We start from the raw sequence: 20,900 nt of genomic DNA on the forward strand, positions 1-20,900 counted from the left end.
GGAAAAATTGGCCACCCAGGTAACAGACAGAGCCCAGACATCCAGAAACATGCACCAGATACATTCAATTAATACTACTGGCCAGCGCACAAACACATTTTCAAGCAGTGTGCATTGTTGTACAACATGTTTGCATGATGGTAGGCACTGTCCAACACTTTCAAAATGTTGCAAATACAAAAAATGTGCAATCTCAGTGAGTGCAATTTATTTATTTATTTATTTATTTATTTATTTATTTATTTATTTATTCCAGTTTGATGACCGAGGAGGTCCACTGGGCTCATGGAGCCCGTTTTCATTGAAGGCCCAGGGAGAAAAGCTCTGCAATACATAGTTTAGTTAACATGAAATTAAATTACAAAGAATCTTTGCTTTACATACTTAGATACAGGTAATATTCAGAAGAGGAGAAAGTACAAATTACAATATTGTTTAGGCAAGAGAGACAGGCATACAGCATTGTGGCTACATATTACAGTTTAGTTGTTTTTTTACATTCAACACTTGTGAGCATGGTTAGCTTGGTGTGAAAGTTAGCCAGGAGAATAAGCGGAGGAGAGCTTGAGAGATATGGGGGGAAGAGTACAGTTACATTTCCTGTTTAAAAACAAATAGGAATGAAGTTGAGTTTTAAAGTTTTCAAAGTTATCACAGGTCCTCAGTGAAGAAGGAGGGAATTCCATTTTTTAGCTAGGGAGAAGGATAGCAGAAACTGACCAGCTGGGCACTTGGGTTTGTGTACGGTGATTAGGTTTTGGTGAGTAGATCTAAGGGTTCTATGTTGGGTATATTGTAGTAGAATATTGGCTAGAGCAGGACACTTAGTAGGTTGGAACAATAATCTGTGAGCAGTGGTGATTTGGAGATAGTCTAGTTGGTTGGGGAGTTCAAGCCAATTTAATGAGTGAAGGAAAGTACAATGATGGGAGGAGGATTTGGCTTTAGTAGCAAATCTGGAGATTTTATTGTAACAGACTTCCAGTTTGGAGGAGAGAGTGGCAGATAAGTTGGTGAGCAGAGGACAGAGGAGTGCCGTACAGTTGAAAGGGAAGGAAATAGGTAGTGGCTAGAGTTAGCCTAGTGGATGGAGAGAGGAAGTGGCTGTTTCTGTAGAGTAAGCCGAGTTGTATGTGAGTTTTTTTAATGTTTTGCTGGATGTGAGTGTTGAATTTTAAGTGTTCGTCAATGGTAACACCAATAAGTTTGGCGGAGGGAACAACCTCTATCATGCAGTTGTTTTGGGTGGTAATTTGGAGAGAGTTTTTATCAATAGGGGAGGATTTAGAGGGAGAAAAAAGAAGGATTTTAGATTTGTTGGCATTTAGTGAGAGGGGATTTTGGAGCATTCAATTTTCGGTGGTTGAGAAAGCAGTTTGAGTCAGTGATTGGAGATCAGCTAGGTTAGAGGTGCAGCAAATTAAAGTAGAATTGTCTGCATATTGCACAATTTTGGTGTTGGGTAAGGCTTTATGAAAATCATTACTAAAGATATTGAATAGCACTGGGCCAAGTATGGATCCTTGGGGTACCCCAGTGAAGGTCGGAAGGAAGGTGGAGGTGCCTTGACCCCATTTTACAGCCTGAGACCTGTCTGAGAGATAGCTGCAGAGCCATGAAAGGGTCTTGTGGGAGAGATTAAGATTGGATAGATGGTTTAAGAGGAGGGTATGAGAGATGGCATCGAAGGCTTTGGATAAGTCCAGGAGAATTGTGGATGCTATTTTGCCAGAGTCATGGGCTACATTTACAGTATGTAAGAAAGAGAGGAGGGCAGTGTTGGCACTATGACCTGGATGGAAGCCGTGTTGGGTAGGTGTGATTAACTGGTGTTTGGTGAGGAATGACATGAGCTGAAGGTGGATGCATTTTTCAAGAATTTTTGAGATTGGGGAGGGGGTGGCTATGGAGTGGAAATTTATGACATTACAGTTATTGCCACCCTAATGAAGAGGTAGAATAAAGGCAGTGCATAATAGTTTGGGTACATAAGATTCCAGTAAGGATCTATTGATCAGAATACTGATAGGGAGAGCAATACCATCAGTGATTATTTTTAGGAAGGAGGATGGAATGTTGTCAGGGGTGTTGGAGCATGGTTTTAGTTTTGAGAGTAATATCTTTATAAGGTAGGTGGAGACAGGTTTAAGTTCAAAAGAAGGGGAGGGGGAATAAGGGGTGAGGAGGATTGAGTGGGGTTAGGTGGGGGTAATTGTTGAAAAGGTCTTGATCAGCTCAGCAATAGAAGAGGTGAAGAAGGAATTGAATAGTTAGGCAATTTCGTGGTCAGATTTGCTGGTGTCAGGACAGGGATTGAGTTTAGTACCAGGGTTAAGATGGGAATTAATAGAGTTCCAGAATAGTCTGGGGTTCATTTAGGTGATTTACTTGTAGTTTGATGTAGTAAGACCTTTTGTTTCTAATGACTTGTTTTTTGGCGAGGCTGCATAGTTGCTTATATTTAAGTAAGATTTCAGGTTGTTTATATTGGAGGTATGTTTTCCAGGTTTTATCTCTTTGTAGCATAATTTTTTTGTGTCTTTGGTTAGCCATGGAGTGGTCTTAGTTTTTACTCTTTTTGTTCTTATTGGAGCTAGGGAGTTGAGGACATTTAAGAATGCTGAGTTGAAAAATGCAATGGCTTTGTTCATAGGTTCATAGGTTCATACTAGGCTATCTGCCCGAGGGAATTTACAAGCCTAGCCCATAGTTTTGTGGCTTACGCCACCCCTTTAGTTTGGAGAAACTATGCCCATTATATTGCTGTGCCTCTGTCGAGCAGTGACACTGAGGTAATCCCTGGGATAAATCTGCGATCTCCCATCCATTGGTCAAGATTCCTCTTGAACAAGGCCAGCGAGGTGCTCTGCCTCACATATACCGGGATTTTGTTCCACAGCATAGGGAGTCTTTGGGTGATGAATCTATCCCTCCAGCACATCCTATTAATAACCGTGTCGAGGTTTAAGTCTCCTTGTGGCTCTGAGGGATCTAGATTTTTGAGGTGAAGCATGTTCATCAAATCTGGGTTTGACATGGCCTTGTATGTCAGGCACAGGTCACCTCTGAGCAAGTGTAAGCGACTGAATAGAGCTGGAGTTCTTTCAGTCGGGCAGCATAAGACAGATTTTGAGACCCTTTATCCTTTTGGTGAGGAACTTTGTGGCCTCTCCAGCTGCTGCAAGTGTCGGGTCAGATACATTCCGAATGGGGCATTATACTCAATCATTGGTCTGATGAGTGATGAGTATAGGGAGACTATGACCTCCCTGGATCTAGATGTGAATCCCTTCATGATCAGGTGGGCAATGTAGAAGGTCTTCCTAACTACTTTAGCAATATGAGTGTCGAATGAAAGGCTACTGTCAACCTGGGTCCCCAGGTCCCTGATAACTTCTTCTGTGATCAGTGGATTGCCACCTATATGGTAGCTAGGGGTAACCTTGTTTTTCCCGAAGGGTATGACTATGCATTTCTTGGCATTTAACTTTAGGCCATGGCTCTGGCACCAGTTTTCCATTTCTGTGAGACCCTTCTGAAGGATATCTGTGTCAGATCTGTTTTCGACTACGGCGCCCAGTTTGCAGTCATCTGCAAACTTTGTCAGCCATAACCCTCCTGTGTTTGCTTGTTCTTCAGAAAAGTAGATGCCAAACAAGACTGGGCCCAGGACTGAGCCCTGTGGGACACCACTTGTGACAGGCTTTGAGTCTGACATGGCGCCAGCAACTCTGACCCTGTGGGTTCTGTCACTCAGCCAGTTTGCAGCCCATCTTGTGATGTATGGGTTTACATTTAAGTTGATGAGTTTTTCAATGATACCCGAGTGGGGTATTTTATCAAAGGTCTTTGCCAGGTCGAGGTAGGCTGTATGGACTGCCTTTCCCTCATCAATGGCCTTGGTGACTGTTTTGAAAAAGTCAACCAAGTTTAAAAGGCATGATTTGCCTTTGACAAAGCCAAACTGGGTTGGATCCAAAGTCTGCAAATTCCCTATGTCTTTATTTATGAGATCCATTATGATCCTCTCCATGGCTTTGCAGATTAGGCTTGTCAAGCTAATGGGACGGTAATTTCCAGGGTCGGTGGAGGCACCGCCTTTGTGAAGTGGGACCACAGTCACTGTGCGCCACTCCTGGGCGATCCGGAGGTGAGACTAAGATTAAACAGCTGTCCTAACTGCGGGTTTAATTCCTCGTTGAGTTTGTGGAGCACACAGCCGGGGACACCATCAGGTCCCATGGATGCTGTGTTTTTTGCCTTGGAGAGAGCAGTTCTCACCTAGGTGTTAGAGATGTTTGGGGGGCTACAATCATTTGGTATAGATATCTCTCCTTTTGGGGGGGGAGAAGTTTGCACTGAACCTGTCAGCCAGTATGTTGGCAATGTCTGTAGGATCAGTAATCTTCACATCATTTTGAACTAATTCTGAGCATATCTGGGAGTTTCCTCCCAGGTTTCTAACATAGCTAAAGAAGGCCTTATGATTGTCTTTTGAGTCCTTAGCTATTTTTCTCTCAAAATTTGCTTTGGATGATTTTATGAGAGCTCTTAGCTTTTTACTTATAGTGATCAAAGGTGTCTTACCTTTTAAGGATTTTGCTCTATCTTGTAGTAGCTTCCTCCTTTTGTTGTAGAGTTTGTTTATGGCTGGGGTCCACCAGACTGGACGCTTGCCTTTGGTACAAAGAGTCTTTGTTTTGCTGGGGATTGCCTGATCCATGCAGTCCTGCAGGTGCTGGTAGAAGGCATTTGTAAGTGATTCAGCGGCTTGAGTAATGTTTACCGCTCGGGGCCTTAAAGGAGACCACACTAGTCTTTAGAAGTGTGAAGTCGGCTGAAGTTCTTTACTGTGGTCTTTTTTATTTCAGGTGGGGGTGGGATGAGGACCTCCAGCGAGATTAGCTTGTGATCTGATCTCACCAGTGAGGGGTATACTTCCGGTGTTTAACATTGTGCTCCCATGTTCGTGATGATGAGATCAAGTATGTTTTCTCCTCTTGTGGGGATGGTGACTAGTTGTTCCATGGCATTTGAGTTTATGAATTCCAGGAACTTTTGGGCTAGAGTGTTTGGGCTTGAGTAGTGTTCCCAGTCTATATTAGAAGTCACCTAGTATGATGGTGTTTGGAGATACATTTATCCTCCACTGTTTTCAGGAAGGCCATGTGAGGTTCCTGAGTTTGCGAGGGTGGCCTGTAACATGCTACAAATTGCAGAGCAGTCTTGCCTATGGTTAATTGCACCTGGATGGTCTCCGATGCATTGCGTTGCCACCAATCTTGAGGTGTGGGTGTCCTTGATGAATATGGATACCCCCTTTCTTGGTATTGTCCGGATTTTGGGGCGGAGCATGATATGAGGTAAAACCTGATAGTGCTGGGGTGCTCTCAGGAGCCTTGAACCAGGTTTCTGTCACAGCACAGACATCGATGTTCTCCATACTGAGAAGGGCCTCGGCATTTTGAGATTGAGACTTCTGGCATTGAGCAGCATTACCCTTAGTTTTTTTTCTTTATTGTGTTCTAGGGTGGTAGGTTTAGAATTTGAGCCTTGCCTAAAAAAGGCACTATGGGGGAGCCTTTGCCAATATCCGGAATCCCAGGGCTGACAGGTGCAAGCGGAAACAGCGTGGCTTGTCTAGCATGTCATCCCAGGCAGACAGACATTGGATCCCCTTTGAATGACACCAGAGTTTAAGCCAATTGTTAAAGCTGATCATCTTATCACTGTATTGTGGCATCATTCTTGGTGAAGGTAGGATACTGCTCAAGGTCAGGGTCATACCTGCCTGGGCTACATAATCAGAGAGCTCCTCAATGTCTCTTTTCATGTAGTCCAAGGAGGTACGTCTCAGGTCGTTTACACCAGTATGGACAATGACTGAGTCGTACTTGTACCTGCTGTTGAGAGACCTGAGTGTTGCGTTATGTGGCGGATTCTAGCGCCCGACAGGCAGCTTACTGTGACCTTCTCCTTACTCAGTCTGGTGAGCGGGACGTCAGTGTGTCTGACTAATGAGTCACCAATGACGAGTGTGTCTGGCATTGTGTTTGGCCTTAAGGGCTGTGACTGTTTGACACTCTGACTGTGTGGTCTATGTGTTGCAGGTGTTGTGTTCTGAGGTGTTAGTTGTTTGGGTGTCTGCTTTGGTGGCCTCTGCTGTTTTGGTAGATTTTTGATCAGAGCCTCCGAGTATGTCTTTGTGTGTTTATGTGTATGATTTGAGGTTGTGATGGTACAATGTGAGACTGGGTCTATAGTGTGTGTGTGGTTACCTTCTCCTCCTGTCTGGTCTTGCCAGTCCTATGTTGAGAGAGCTCAGCCTCCAGTTTGGCCGTATAGTTGCATCTCTCGCATGTATTTGTGTTTTGTGGGAGGAGGAGAGGGTTGTCTGTGTACATGAGGCAATTGTAACATTGCCTCAATATTCCCAGGTTCACCAGCTGAGCAGGAGAGGACACTAGCAATTGATCCCTTGACATGCTAGAAGGAATAGACTAATGGAAGGGCTTTTAGGGGGCTCCAGTTAGTTTGTAAAAGGGAGTGAGAAAAAGTAGTAGAATTAAAGTTAGAGAGGTTGCGAGTATGAATGTACTGGTGGGAGTATGGAGAAGTGATGGTAGCATGGTGGGTGAAGGCAGGGAAGTGGTCTCCTAATACCTGCAATTGGTGGGAAAACATCATTCTACATTGGTCTTGATCTGCGATAGGCATGGCAGGAATTCTAGTGGACTTTTTGATATTCTGTGCTCAAAGATGGGGTGTCCAGGAGACCAAAGTGTTTGTTGGAATCCTAGTGAATGAACACGGGCCTAGGCTGTTGCAGAGGAATTATCATGGTTTGCATTACAAGGCAGAGGCATGGAATAGTCTGCCTGAGCTATGACCAGTGCTACCGGTATCCTTTGTACTAGTGAACAATGTAGGAATCACTACACAGACCTCAGGATGAAGTAGAGGGATACCCTTGACCATTGGATCAATGAATGTAGGACTGAGGGCACCCCAGAGATGTGTATGTATAACTTTCAGAGACTACTTGTCAGAGTTAAAAGCTGGATATAGTCAGGATTGGTATGCTTAATGGTATTCTTTTATGTTCTGCATTTTCCACAGCCACCAGAGACTGGGAACTGAATGTGCAAACCCATGCCTTTTGATTGGCATTGATGCAAGATGCAAGTGGTATGTATATATGTATCCCAACAGTGCAGTTATTTTAGCACTAAAAGTTACAACGCATTTATTGGTTAATTATACAGTTGGATCAGATTGGGCATTCATTACTTAACTGTAATAGGGAATTATGCATGCACTACTCTGGAGGGCAAACAACAGTTCATTATTACAAGGTAGTCATAGGTTATGCCTTCAAAATCTACAGTTCCCAAATATGCAATAATGTTAAGTTTTCATTAATATTGCAATGTGATGTCAGAGCTACAAAGGAGTGTCAGCACTGACTTGCTGTAAACTGTAACCAGTATATTCTGACCACACATATATGCAATGTATGCACACATCAAGGATTGCTTACTACAAACTGTAGTATATTATGCATCTGTTAGGGTCTGGGTAGTCTTAACAGTAAACAAAGGTCTTTGTTAGGAGTTGATACTGTTAAAAGCAAAGGTAATAGAATAGAGTCAAATATTTGTATCAGTGCTTTGTATGTCACATATAACGCTGCTGGTGAAGCACTATTCTCTTGCACCATAGCCAAATTATGGAACTCCCTCCCACCCACAATTACCTCCATACCATCATGCACCCACTTCAAAACTTTACTAAAAGTGCACCTAAAAACATGCTGGCTATGCCCTTGCAACTCCCATTCTTAATATCACCCACCCCATCCAACCACTACCTTTCTTTCCACTCCACTAACTACCTTGATTATGGCAAGCTCAGATGCTCATATGCCTAGTACATATTATACAGCAGGAACTTCTTATTGTAACATTTGTTAATGTCTGTTATGTACTTCACAGATAAATATTCTAGTTGTCTACTGATGTACTACGTTCCTCTTCTGTAAATATGTTGTAAGTAATTGCTATGTTAAATTGTTAATCGCTATGTAATCTAATGTAACTACTGTCTGTTTATTTTAACTGTGGAGCTTTTCTCCCCGGGCCTCCACTGAAAATGGACCTACGTCCAGTCGAACACTCCCGGTCAACAAATGTAAATAAATAAATAAATAAATAACATATGAAGTTATTAATGTTATCCCTTTTTTATCTCACCCCAACCATTTTCTCTCTTTTTTTTTCTCTCAGCACAGTGGGGTAGGACTGTCCCACAGGATCTACCTGCCACCACTCCACTGGCTACAGCACCACTGCCCAGCACATCAGGTGCAGAACTTGGTAGCACTACTCGGCCCCTCCGGTAGTTCTACCCCAGAGGATATGCCTGTGGCTTCCTCTGGGAGCAGTGGTGGAGGTGGTGATTTTATCACTCCTAATAAACTGCCAGGAATGGTGATTAAGTTTCTGTGACACACTGTTGATGCATGCCTACACCGGATGGAGACACTACTCCATCTTTGTATTAAATAACACAAGAAAATGCAGACATCAGACACTGCAGTCATTGGCTCAGTGAGATGACTGTTATGATAGTCCACTGGTTGAAGATTCGATTCGCACTGCCACCCAACTTGATGTTCATGGTTTTGCAATATCCCCACCCTCAATCCAACCATGGTATTCACCCACCTCATGTGGCGTTCACGTTCACTGTCTCTTATGCTATTTGATTGTCTGTCTGCAATTGCTTCTTCACCTGCCCAACTTATCACACCCAGACAGTCCTACAGCTCTTCCACAACATTCCTCTCGCTCTCAAAAAAAAAAATAGCACCTGTCCCACACAAAAATATCATCCCATACAAAGCTCTCCATTTCGCACACATTCCTTCATGACACACATAAATTGGTCCAATTCCCTAGACAACAGATTGTGTTGTTGTCACCCCTCTCTCTGGAGGTGACAGTCCAAATTCAGCCAAATTTTGGGCATATATGTTCATGTTTTATTCTTGAAGAAATGGATAGCTATGCTTCTTCGCTACTTCTTTCCTGCACATTCCTGTCTTGCTTTCACTTTGTTCTTCTCCCTGCTTGCTCCCCATTTCCCCACTTTCCTGTCTTTCTCATGTCTTTTCTTTAAATCATAATTGCAAAGCCAGTTCTAAGTCTTATATAGTTGGATTGGAAACCAGTATCAACTAGCCATAGTTTAGACACTCCACACCAACTATCACACTTCAGAATTTGGATTTATATGCAAAATTATTTGAAACTGTTGCATACACCTGGATTCAAACTAAGTACCATCTGAACAAAAAAATGCATATATCACTGCATTAACAGGTGGTGCTACAGATTCAGTTGATTAGCAGGCATATTTTAGAGATTGTATAGCAGATATAACTGCTGTTGTGTACACCTGCTACTGAACTGAATCCCTGGCTACAGGTATTAATGCACTTAATGCAGTGATAAGTTCCTTTTTGGGCTGAATGATTTAGCTATAGGTAATACATTAAAGTATTTTGGTAGTAGCATTACTTATCGATGCACACCACACAACATTGTGTGCAACTGCTGTACAAAACTAAATGAGTATCACACAATAATGCTTTATAACACATTACAGGTGATCGTGCAATGCTGCTTCATACAAATTTAATAAAGAAGAAGTGACATTAGTGACATGGGGAGCAAGCACACGGAGAGTACAAAGGAAAATCTTTCTTAAACTGTGTCCCTTACAATTGAATCTATTAAATACATCTGCAGCAGCAAGTGTTAATGCATTCTTGTTGGAGGCAGATGGTACTGGGTTCAAATACGGGTGGAAGTAATAATTTTAAAAGCATGTATTATACTTTAAATATATCTACTTATATTGCTGCTGTTTACTGTTGTTTCAAGTTGGTACAAGGTGCACACTGTCATGCAATAATTCTTTAAAGAAAAGAAATGGGGAAGAAAGGAAAGTAGTGAAATGGGAAGCAAGCAGGGGGAAGATCAAAGTGAAAGCAAGGCAAAAATGTGCAGGAAGGCTGTAGTAAAGAACCATAGCTATTCATTTCTTCAAGAATAAAACATGAACATATATGCACACATTTTGCTGAATTTGGACTGTCATTTGCAGAGAGAAAGGTGACAACAACACAATCTGTTGTATAGATAATTTGGCAGAATCGTGTGTCATAAAGACACGTGAAAAATTGAGAGCTATGTATGGGACAATTTTTTTTTATTTTGTCTGACAGGTGCACATTTTTTTTTTGAGAGAAATGTTGAGGAAGGGCTGTAGGAATTTCTGTGTGCGGTAAGTTGGGCAGGTGAGGAAGCAATTGCAGATAGACAAGAAAAGAGAAAGGGATGATGAAGGACACATAAGGTAGGTGAACACTATGGATGGGGAGAGAATGAGGAATCCCAGTTCCATGCACATCAAGGTGGTTGGCAGTGAGAATCTAGTCCTCACCCAGTTGACTGTTATCACTGTCACCTCACTGATCCACTGGCTGCAGTGCCTAACATCTGTGCCTCCTGTATGTGCTCTGCATGAGGATGGAGAGCAGGTGCTCCATCCAGCATAGGCATGTGCCAACAGTGTGGCACACAATCCTACACAACATCCCTGGCAGTTCATTATAGGTGATAAACACACCACTACCACTGCTCCCAGAGAGAACCACAGGCCTATCCTCCTGGGCAGAATTACCTGAGCATCGGGTAGTGCAGGTTCTGAACCAGCAGGGCAGCAGTGCTGTAGTAGGTGGAGTAGGGGCAGTTGGATCTCATGGGACAGTCCTATGCTGCTGTGCTGTGGAAAAAACAAAAATAAACAAAATAAAAGAGAGAAAAGGGTTGGGGTAAGAGACAGAAAAAAGGGAGAACATTAGTAACTTCATATGTGACATACAAAGCATTGTTACAATTTTTTGACTCTATTATGTTATCTTTACTTTTAACACTACAAACTCTTAACAAGTTTGTTCCTTACTTTTAAGACTACCCAGGTTGTAACAGAGGCACACTATAGTAGAGATTGTAGCCATCAGTCCTTGATGTGTACATATATTGCATATGTGTGTGTTCCAGTTATACTGATTACAGTTCACAGAATGCCATTTGTGCCACCGGTATAGAGGTATGAAGTTACATTACAATAATGATGAAAACCTAACAGTAATATATATTTGAGAAGTGTTTTTTTTTAACCCACAACAGATCAGTATGCTAAAATACTCTACTGTTCTTTTGTCCTACAAACTACTGCATTCATACTTCCTTTTACAGTTTACAGATACATGGTCACTGTTATTTGTGAATATGGCACCATTCCTTTGTGCTCCAGACTAAGGCATGCATAGTTTCTTTTACAGTTCAGATATGCATGCTCAGGTTGATTCAACTGTATTAAATACCAGATAAGCGGTCTTTCACTTTTAATGCTACAAAATTACTATAAAAATTATTATTATTATTAAAATACTATTTAGACAGTACTGTTTTAATGCATACATACCATGTACTTCTCACATCCTTACTAAACATGCAGCATGGGACGAATCATTCAAGGCTCACACTTCAACAGCTGTGGAAAAAACAGAACAGAATTATGAATACCAGTCTTGACTATATTCAGCTTTTACCTCACTGAAATTGATACTTACACATCCGTGAGATGTCCCCTGCCCAAAATTCCCCTATCCAAAGGTCGAGGGTATCCCACTTCCTCCACCTGATGTCATCAAAATGATGTCTGCATTGCTCACCAGTGCAGGGGATACCTGTAGCACTGGTTAAGGCCCTTGCAACACTATTCTAGGCTTCAGATTTATATTCTGAGCATGAATAGTCATAGGTTCATAGGTTCATAGATTAGTACTAAGCTAACTGCCCTTGTGAGCCATTTTAAGCCTAGCCAATTATCCCTTGTGAGACTCAAACCCTGCACCTTGTGTTTGTAAGGCAAACACCTTATATATTAGGCCACCCTCCCAACCCCTCAACTGGGCCCATGCTCTTTAACTAGAAATCCAACATAACTTTTGGACTCCTGGACACCACAATGCTGCGCCTGAAAGCACACACCCTCTCCAGTAACTCCTGACATGCCTGCCATAGTTCAAACTCACTGTATGATGAGCATTTTGCATCGACTGTATTTTATATTCTGCTGTTTTCCCACCTACTGTACATCTTGTGCTTACTGAGTGTGCACACATTTTGGTTTTGCAACATTTGAAAACATTGCGGATCACTTACCATCATGCAAATATGGTAGGCAAGGGTGCGCACTGCCGGGCACTGTGTTTGCAAGATGGTAAGCGATACACAACAGTGGCAAATAATGCAATTTCTAGACTATTAGGTATACAGACACTTGTGTAAATGTGATAGCCAAATGTACCATACACACACACACACACACACACACACACACACACACACACACACACACACACGCATATATATATATATATATATATATATATATATATATATATATATATATATATATAGTTATGCATTTACAGCTATTACCACAGGAAAGTTGAGAAAAAATTTGTGTATGTTGCACTTCTTGGCTATAATCTGCAATCTCACAAAAGTAAAACAACATTTCCACACTCTGTACTGGAGCCCTTGACCATCTGCACTCCACATCTACACTTAACACTTGCTGCCACAGGATTAGAGAGATTATATATGCTGTCTTAGTAGTTATTCTAAGGTTCTTGCTTGTGCAGTGCTGTGGTTCACGCAAACCAGCTGAGCATAGCTAAACATGATTATGCCAAGCAGTGCATTGTGCAAACACTGCCCCCCCCCAAAAAAAAAAGAAAGAAAAAAAAGAAATGAAAACACGAAAAGGAGAATGTCAATGGTTTTGCAGAGTGTCCAGTTATTTGCATCATATTTTTGGCCTGTTCCTTATAAAATGTGTGGTTTAAATAACTGAAGACTGAAGTCAATATATAATAAAGTACATTTCTATTCTGTACTTCATATCCTTCAGAAAATGCATGCTTGCCCTTTGTCCCCCTACTAATTTAATGTTTCACCAGATTACTGTTACAAAAAGGTTGTGTAGACTGAGCCACATTCAGCATACAAGCTTTGCAGCCAGCAACACTGGATCAAGCCACAAAACCTTGCTTACGCGCCATACATCATTAATATTCATGGTGTGAGGCTGCACGATGCAGTGTGATGAGCAGTATTGCCTACGCGAATACACTCCATGTAGGCTCTGCGTGAAATGTACATGGAGTTAGGTGAATCCTGCTGTATGATTTCTGCTAAATTAATAAGGATTACTATTAGTCAGTAATGCTAGTCATTAAAGTTATATAGTTTTTAATGTTTAAGACAATACATGGCAATGTAACCTCTGTTCTGTTAACTTTTTAAGTAAATTACAGGTGTCTGGTACTTAGTATAAAAGATTAAGAGTCTGAGCTGTTAATGAACTTCGTGTTATCAAAAGTAGAGCATTTGATTTATTCTACCTTATTTTACCTGTTGCACTTGAGAAAGTCAACCAGAACATGCTTGGAATAAGTGGTACAGAAAAACAAATAAACAAAAATAATTATTAAAACTACATATAGCCACCTATGGAATGAGTAAAACAGACTCTTTTTGACCAGAAATTATAAAACAACACAGACAACACATTGCAATAATCCCAACCAGCTCTTGTCTACTAGAAAACAATTTCCTAAAGCCAGGTACCAAGCCTACCTCAACCTCTTTTTACCAAAACTAATGCACCATTGCTTGCAAGTTGAAAGGGAACTTTATAGTTCCTACCTCTCACATCTCCCAGCAGAATGTAGACATGCCCCATCTCACCTGAACATGCAGTAGGCAGCTTCTCATCTTAGCCAGCCCCAATCACTACGATAAAGAAACACACAAAATTAAACTGACTTCATGTCTTGCAGAGCACCTTACATTAGGATCAGATGGAATAAGCTGCTCAATTTCTGTATTAGTCAACAGACCAAGAATTGTACATTTCAGCAATATGGAAATTCACAAGTTATACAAAAACAGATGAAAAGATGAACTTCAACTGAACTTTCAAACTATCAAGCTATTGCAATATTTTCTCTATTCTCTTTAATATTGAAAAGATGTATCCATCAACAAATCCTAAATTTTTGGCTAGATAGATTCTTATTTTCTCCCTCACAAGCCATACCACTGCACTGACAGAACCTTACTATATTTTCTAACCACAGTTAACCTAAAACACAGTATGTGTAACATTATCTCCTCCCTGTTTCTGCACCTATTGAAGGCATCTGAAACAGCATTTCATCCTTTTCTGCTCAACAAGCTGTGACAATTAGTAGGATGAAATGACAATGCATTGAATGGATCTCTGGTTACCACAGCAACAATCTGCCAAGTGGCAGGTCTCCTAGTTTGCTACCATGCCGGTGCAAATAGGATTGCCACAGGGGTTATTACAAGGATCCCTCAAATTCAATATATTCATAAATGACTTGTACAAGGCGGCCAGACATGACAATCACACAATCTGCTGATGACTCAAGTATTGCTTCCTTCTCCTCCATCACTATCAAAAATACAAATGATCCCCTAAGACTCTTTCTCAAATTCTGATACCTGGCTGGAACAATGCCAACTACTTCATAATCCCAAAAAAACAACTTATCACATTTACAACTGTTAACATCTCACCAACTAGCACCTCAGTAAGTGTACTCTCATCTAACAATATCAAAATAGAACAAGTCACCTATGGCAAGTGAGTGGGTATTATCATATATAACAACCATACATTTATTAACTCATCAGTGCTGTCCAAATAAACCACCACAAATTAGGGCTACTTTACAAAACCAGGTCACATCTCACTAACCATAGCAGGAAAGTATCTGCAACGTCTGTTATTTCCAAGCCAGTTGTATGCATCTACAACTTTCATAAATTTTCAAGCTACACTAATGGACACACTTGAACTATGTTACAATACAATAAGTACATTTTCATCCAACCTTCCAAGCTATACCCATTGTTGTACCCCCCCCTGCAGAAGCCAAACTAGCTAGAATTGCCTCACTAGATGTCATATACACAAGCCTGTTTTACAGCGGAGTTAATGGTCACCATTTCAGATTGTAAATATTACTCTGCCATGACTTAGTTTCTTCATGCACTGCTCCAACATGGTGTAACTACTAACAATTACTTAAAGATGGTGTGTAAGAGTATCTAGATTTGTGTAAACACATATAGCCATCTTGTAAGGTATACAGACAGTAGAATAAGGTTAGGTTCTATAATATATGTATACTGTTGCACTACTGCAATACTTAACCGTAGCATTGCTGTTATGATTGTACTCTTTTGAATGCATTTAAATGCCAGATTACGAAACTTTCTAAATAAACAGTTTTGTCATGCTTCTTTGTGCTATAATTTTGTAAGAGTAGATATACATATATTTAGACTTGACAATGCAGATGCATCTATTCTACATATAATTATCTATAGACAGTATTTTACTTTATTTGTTGTGACTAAAAAGAGCTCCCTATTTACATAAAACAGGTGTACCTGGTTAACAAGCATGTAAACAATACATATCTACGTACAAAAAGACTGCTAGTCATAGTCTGAGCTGCTTTAAGACAGTTAGAAAGACATAGAAAATGCAGGGAAAGTATAGTGTTATTGACCAGGAAGACAAAAAAGACTGATGTGGTTTCCTGAATCCAGTGTAGTCAGAAAGGATTGTATATAACCTGAAGAGGCTGGTGAAAAAAAATCAATCTAGCCAAACATTCTAAAGGTTTGAATGTACCCTGTTGGCATCCCTGCAATAACAATTATATGAACTAAGATACTTTGCCTGAGCCAACCCATTAAATTACAGTAAACTGAATATGGAAACTGTTTTGGCAAGCTATGTATGATATATTCTTATTGTTTTTCCAAGCACTCTGTAAATCTGAAAAAAGGTCATTCTGTGTGCTGATTGATTAAATATTTATTTACAGCTCAAAAGTGGGAAGCAAAATGTATTCATAAGGCCACAAATAAACAGCAGTAGGCAAACTCCTTGTTGTACACCATGGAAGGATCTTTAGACAGTTGAAACACTGTTCATCAGCTATGTATGATTTTTCCTTATTGTTAAAGATATCACTGCCCCTGACCAACAAACAATGCTGTTGCTGCCCAATTATGTTAAAATATTATACATAAAACAGTAATAATGTTATCTTTGTTTTTACGTTATGGGATTTGTCTGGATGCATGAGCTACTTGATGTCGACTTGTTCTCCACACATTTCTCTGGTCTGAAATATTTGTGAAAAAACATCCGTAGGTCCAAAGAGGCCCTTCATTCAGACCCAAAATGTTACAACTGGACAGTGAAAACCTTAAATGTGTAACACTGTAAATTACAAATAAGCATTTTAAATAGATAAGTCTAAAGCAAAAATCACTGCAAATTTTCTTTGAGTTATAAGTGAGGTTAAGCTTTAGTGCAACCGTTAAGCATTTTCTTCCAAAAAAGTGCACAGAATCGAAACAATGTAACTATGGAATGTGGCAAACAACCTGAGCGCCAGCAGAGGTCACATAATATAGTGTCATCTAGCACCATTTAAAAGCCAGTGAACTAGAATAGTAACCGGAAATAGCACAGAGTTACTGGAAGCAGCTGACATCACTTCAAGTGGACATCCTAAACAGACATATATCAGGTGTAACTGATGTGTTGCCAACAGGTCCATCAGGGAAACATGTCAAGAAATATGAATAGTTTAAATCACTTCCTGCCATGAGTATCCGTAATACTATGCAATAAATAAACACGCCCACACATAACACTTACATAGTAATAGTGTGCAATTTTAATTGTGTACAAACATTCTGTATTTTCTAATTTTGACATCCATAAAAAGAAACTGCTGCCAGCCTCTTATGCACCATATTTTTGTAGTATAAGATAGGTATTTTGGAACAGTATTTCCTCTTGGTGCAGCTTCTGTTTTGTTTCAGATTTCAAAGGAAGAGTTATATGTGTTTGTGTATGCAATGCTTCTTGTTATAGTTAAAAATAGTTTAATGTGTCAGTTTGGAATTAGTTTTCTAGAATGGCAGTTATTACACAGTTGGGAGTATATAATACGGCCGATACAATTACTTTTCTTGTTTGTCACTCATTAAACAGTTGGGAGCATTTATTCTTCCACCTTATTGGGTTTCTTTTGGAGCATTTTCCTTGTTGCAATATGAAAAGGTAAGCAGAACAGAAAGACATATATTTGGTATATCTACATCTAGACCTGATACCTGAAATGAGAATGAGAATTCCCAAAAAAAACAAAAACAGATTCAAATCTTTGTATCATGGTTATGTGAAGAAAACAGCCCTGTATTTCTTACTTCCTGGCAGCGTTTCATAAAGGCTAACACTATATATAATAAATAAAAAGCATTGGGTTCAGCAGCTGTGGCTTTTATTTAAACATTGTGTAACCTTGAGCAAGTTTTTATCACCAAATTAGTTAGTAAGAGCTTAGGGGGGTTCACCTAGGTAACAATAAATAACTGACACAATTAATAAGAAAAGTGACATTTCAGATGTGGACATGAGCACAGTTAGATCCATTATGTGAAACTGAGAATGTTTCTAAAAGGCTGAGGAGAATGATCCGTTTTAGATTAGTTACACTCAGGAGAATTTATAGTGGAGAATTTACTGTGAAAAATGAAATAATGGTGTTATTTAAGGTTATCTGTAGAAAGAAGTAAAATATACACGTTACATATCAGTTACCTGATATATAGAGTCAAAGGGTTCTACTATGGTGGTATAATCCAGAACATCAGAAATTTCCCTCCCAAAAAAGTATCTGCCAGTGCACAATTAGAAATCACACAAGCCATGATTTCTATGGTACACAACAAGTGATATTGTGTTCCATGGTGTCCAGAGCTTCGTGCAACTGATGCTTGGGGAATTTCAACTTAGCTATCTGTAGAGATATTATATTGGTATGGTACACATGTTGATGTACAAGGCTGTTGGACTGTTGGTCTTTTAACAATAACAATTATTGAGTAGTGCAGTATGTATGGATTAGACAGGTATGTTCATAGGTTCATAAGTAAGTACTAAGCTATTGGCCCTAGGGCCTATATAAGCCTAGCCAAAAGTGTACCCTGGCTTTCTCCACCCAAGAAAATTATTTCCCTCTGCCCCTGTCAAGCAGAACCACAGAAGTGATCCCTGGGATGAATTTCCTATTACCCATCCAATCATCAAGATTTTTCTTGAAGAGTGCTAATAAGGAGCTCTGTTTGACATAGATAGGTAGTCTGTTCCAGAGTATGGGAAGTCTCTGGGACAGGAATCTATCCCTCCAGCATGTTCTGTTTATTGTGGTGACAAGGTTTAGGTCCCTAGAGCGTGTAGCTCGGAGGGATTGGGATTTCTTTAAGTGGAGCATGTCCAACAGCTCTGGGTTTGACATAGCTTTGTATGTTAAACAGAGATCGCCTCTGAGTAGGCGATATGCGACAGAGTAAAGCTGGAGTTTTTTGAGACGGTCTGCGTAAGGCATCTGTTTGAGGCCAGTAATCCTCTTTGTGAGGTATTTTTACAGCCTTTCCAGTTGTTGTAGATGTCTTGTGAGGTACATACCAAAAGGGGTGTTGTACTCTATAATGGGTCTAATGAGTGATGAATAGAGGGGAACAATGACCTCTTTTTTTCTGGATGAGAAATCTTTTGTGATGAGGTGGGCCACATAGAAGGATTTTCTGATCACTTTGGTGATGTGATTATTTTATTTTATTTTATTTTATTTTACATTTGTTGACCGGGCTAGTCTAGCTGGATATATGTTCATTTTCAGTAGAGGCCCGGGGAGATAAGCTCCAAAGTTTAAAATGAGTTTACATTAAAGAAATACATGAAAATAACAGAGTAAAAGAAAGCATTATAACTGGAGACATAATTTTAAAGTGTAAAAATGCAGTAATTATAACATGAATGGTAAAATATTGTGACAAAAATATTGTTACAAGTGACATTCTGAGAGAATACTAGCGTCATGTACAGTAATAGAGGGTAAAGGAGATTAAGAGGAACATAATATATAAAGATAGTAGGAAGGAGATATAGGTCTGTTGATGTAAATGAGAAGTAGACTTTGGGTTTTAAGGTATAGCTTTTAGTCAGGTGTCAAGAGCTAGAGTTAGTCAGGATTAGTACAGGGGCACAGCCATTGTGATTTGAGGTAGAGCTTAAGTCTCTTTTTAAAGAGAGATTTTGAGGGAATAGTAGAAAGCTCAGAGGGAAGTAGGTTCCAGTGTTTTCCAACAGTGTTAGAAAAAAGGGAATCTCCAGCCTTGTTGTTTGCTTTGTCAATATTTGCTAGAATTTTCTGTGCGGATCTAAGGGACTTTAGATTTTGGTAGGGGTAAATAAGAGTAGATAGTATAGGTGTTTTGTCAGGTTGATAAAGAATTTAATGGGCTATGGCTAGTTGATTAATTTTTAGTTGCTGCTGTAATTCAAGCCAGCCTAGTTGCTTTAGATTAGTACAGTGGTGGGTTCTGAAAGGGTTACCTGTAGCAAATCTAGCTATGTTGTGGTAGGAGTTTTCTAATATCAAAAGATTCTTTTTAGACAAGTTAGTTAATATGGGTGAAGCATAAAGAAGGGGAGAGATAATGTAGGAGTGGGCAATAGTTTTTCTAGATTCTGGTGTGAGGAAAGGTTTGATTCTGTAAAGAGAGCCTATTTTTTTATTACTAGTTTTCAAAGTGTTGCTTGTATGGGTATTGAAGTTAAGGTTGTTGTTAATGGTAATGCCTAGTAGTTTGGTAGTAGGATCTTGTGAAATAGGTATGCCATTTTTAGATGTTATTGTAAAGTCTATATGGGGCGATTTACTGGAAGGAGTAAAGAGAAGTAGTTTAGTTTTTTTTGGGTTAAGTAGGAGACAGCGTTGTGAAAACCATTCTTTTACAGAATTAAATATGTGTTGTGTAAGGGAGTGAAGATCTGATACAGATGTGGCTGAGCAAATGAGTGTAGAGTCATCTGCATATTGTATGCATGTAGCTTGGGGAACTACTTGGTGGAGGTCATTGATAAATAAAGAAAACAGGAGGGGACCCAGAATGGACCCTTGGGGGACACCAATGTTAACAGGTAGCTGGGAAGATAGAGTGGAGTTCCAGAGTACTGCTTGATGTCTGTTATTTAAGTAGGATTTTAACCAGTTAATAGGTTGGATTTCAAGTGACAAAGATTGAAGAATGTGTATGAGTATTTGGTGGTTGACCATGTCAAAAGCCTTGGACAGGTCTAAGAAAAGTGTAGAGGAAAGGATGTTATGGTTACGATTTTTGTTGATTGTGTCTGTAAAGGAGAGGAGGGCAGTGGTGGTACTGTGGGAAGGTCTAAAACCATGTTGGGTATTAGAGAGCAAGTTATTTTGGAGAAGATGGTCAAGCAGTTGCTTGTGTATACATCTTTCCATAATCTTAGATAAGGGAGAGAGTAGGGCTATAGGGCGGTAGTTTGAGATTTCAGTAGAATTTCCACCCTTATGAAGTGGGATAATATGGGAGACTTTCCAATGTTTAGGGACATATCCCTCAGTGATGGTTCTATTGATGAGTATGGAAATTTGGTAGGCTATGGATCTGGCTGCTAATTGCAAGTATTCTGCGGGTAGTAGGTCAGCAGAGGGAGTACATGGTTTGAGGTTTTTGATAAGGGAGAGAATGTAAGTTGTTGGGACAGGTTGGAACAGAAAAGGGGGAGGTGGGTTTAAGTTGCAGTTAGATATAGTTGTG

Source organism: Protopterus annectens, chromosome 2.part1 (assembly GCF_019279795.1).
Source record: "Protopterus annectens isolate FY-2018-M chromosome 2.part1, PAN1.0, whole genome shotgun sequence".
Lineage (NCBI taxonomy): Eukaryota > Metazoa > Chordata > Ceratodontiformes > Protopteridae > Protopterus > Protopterus annectens.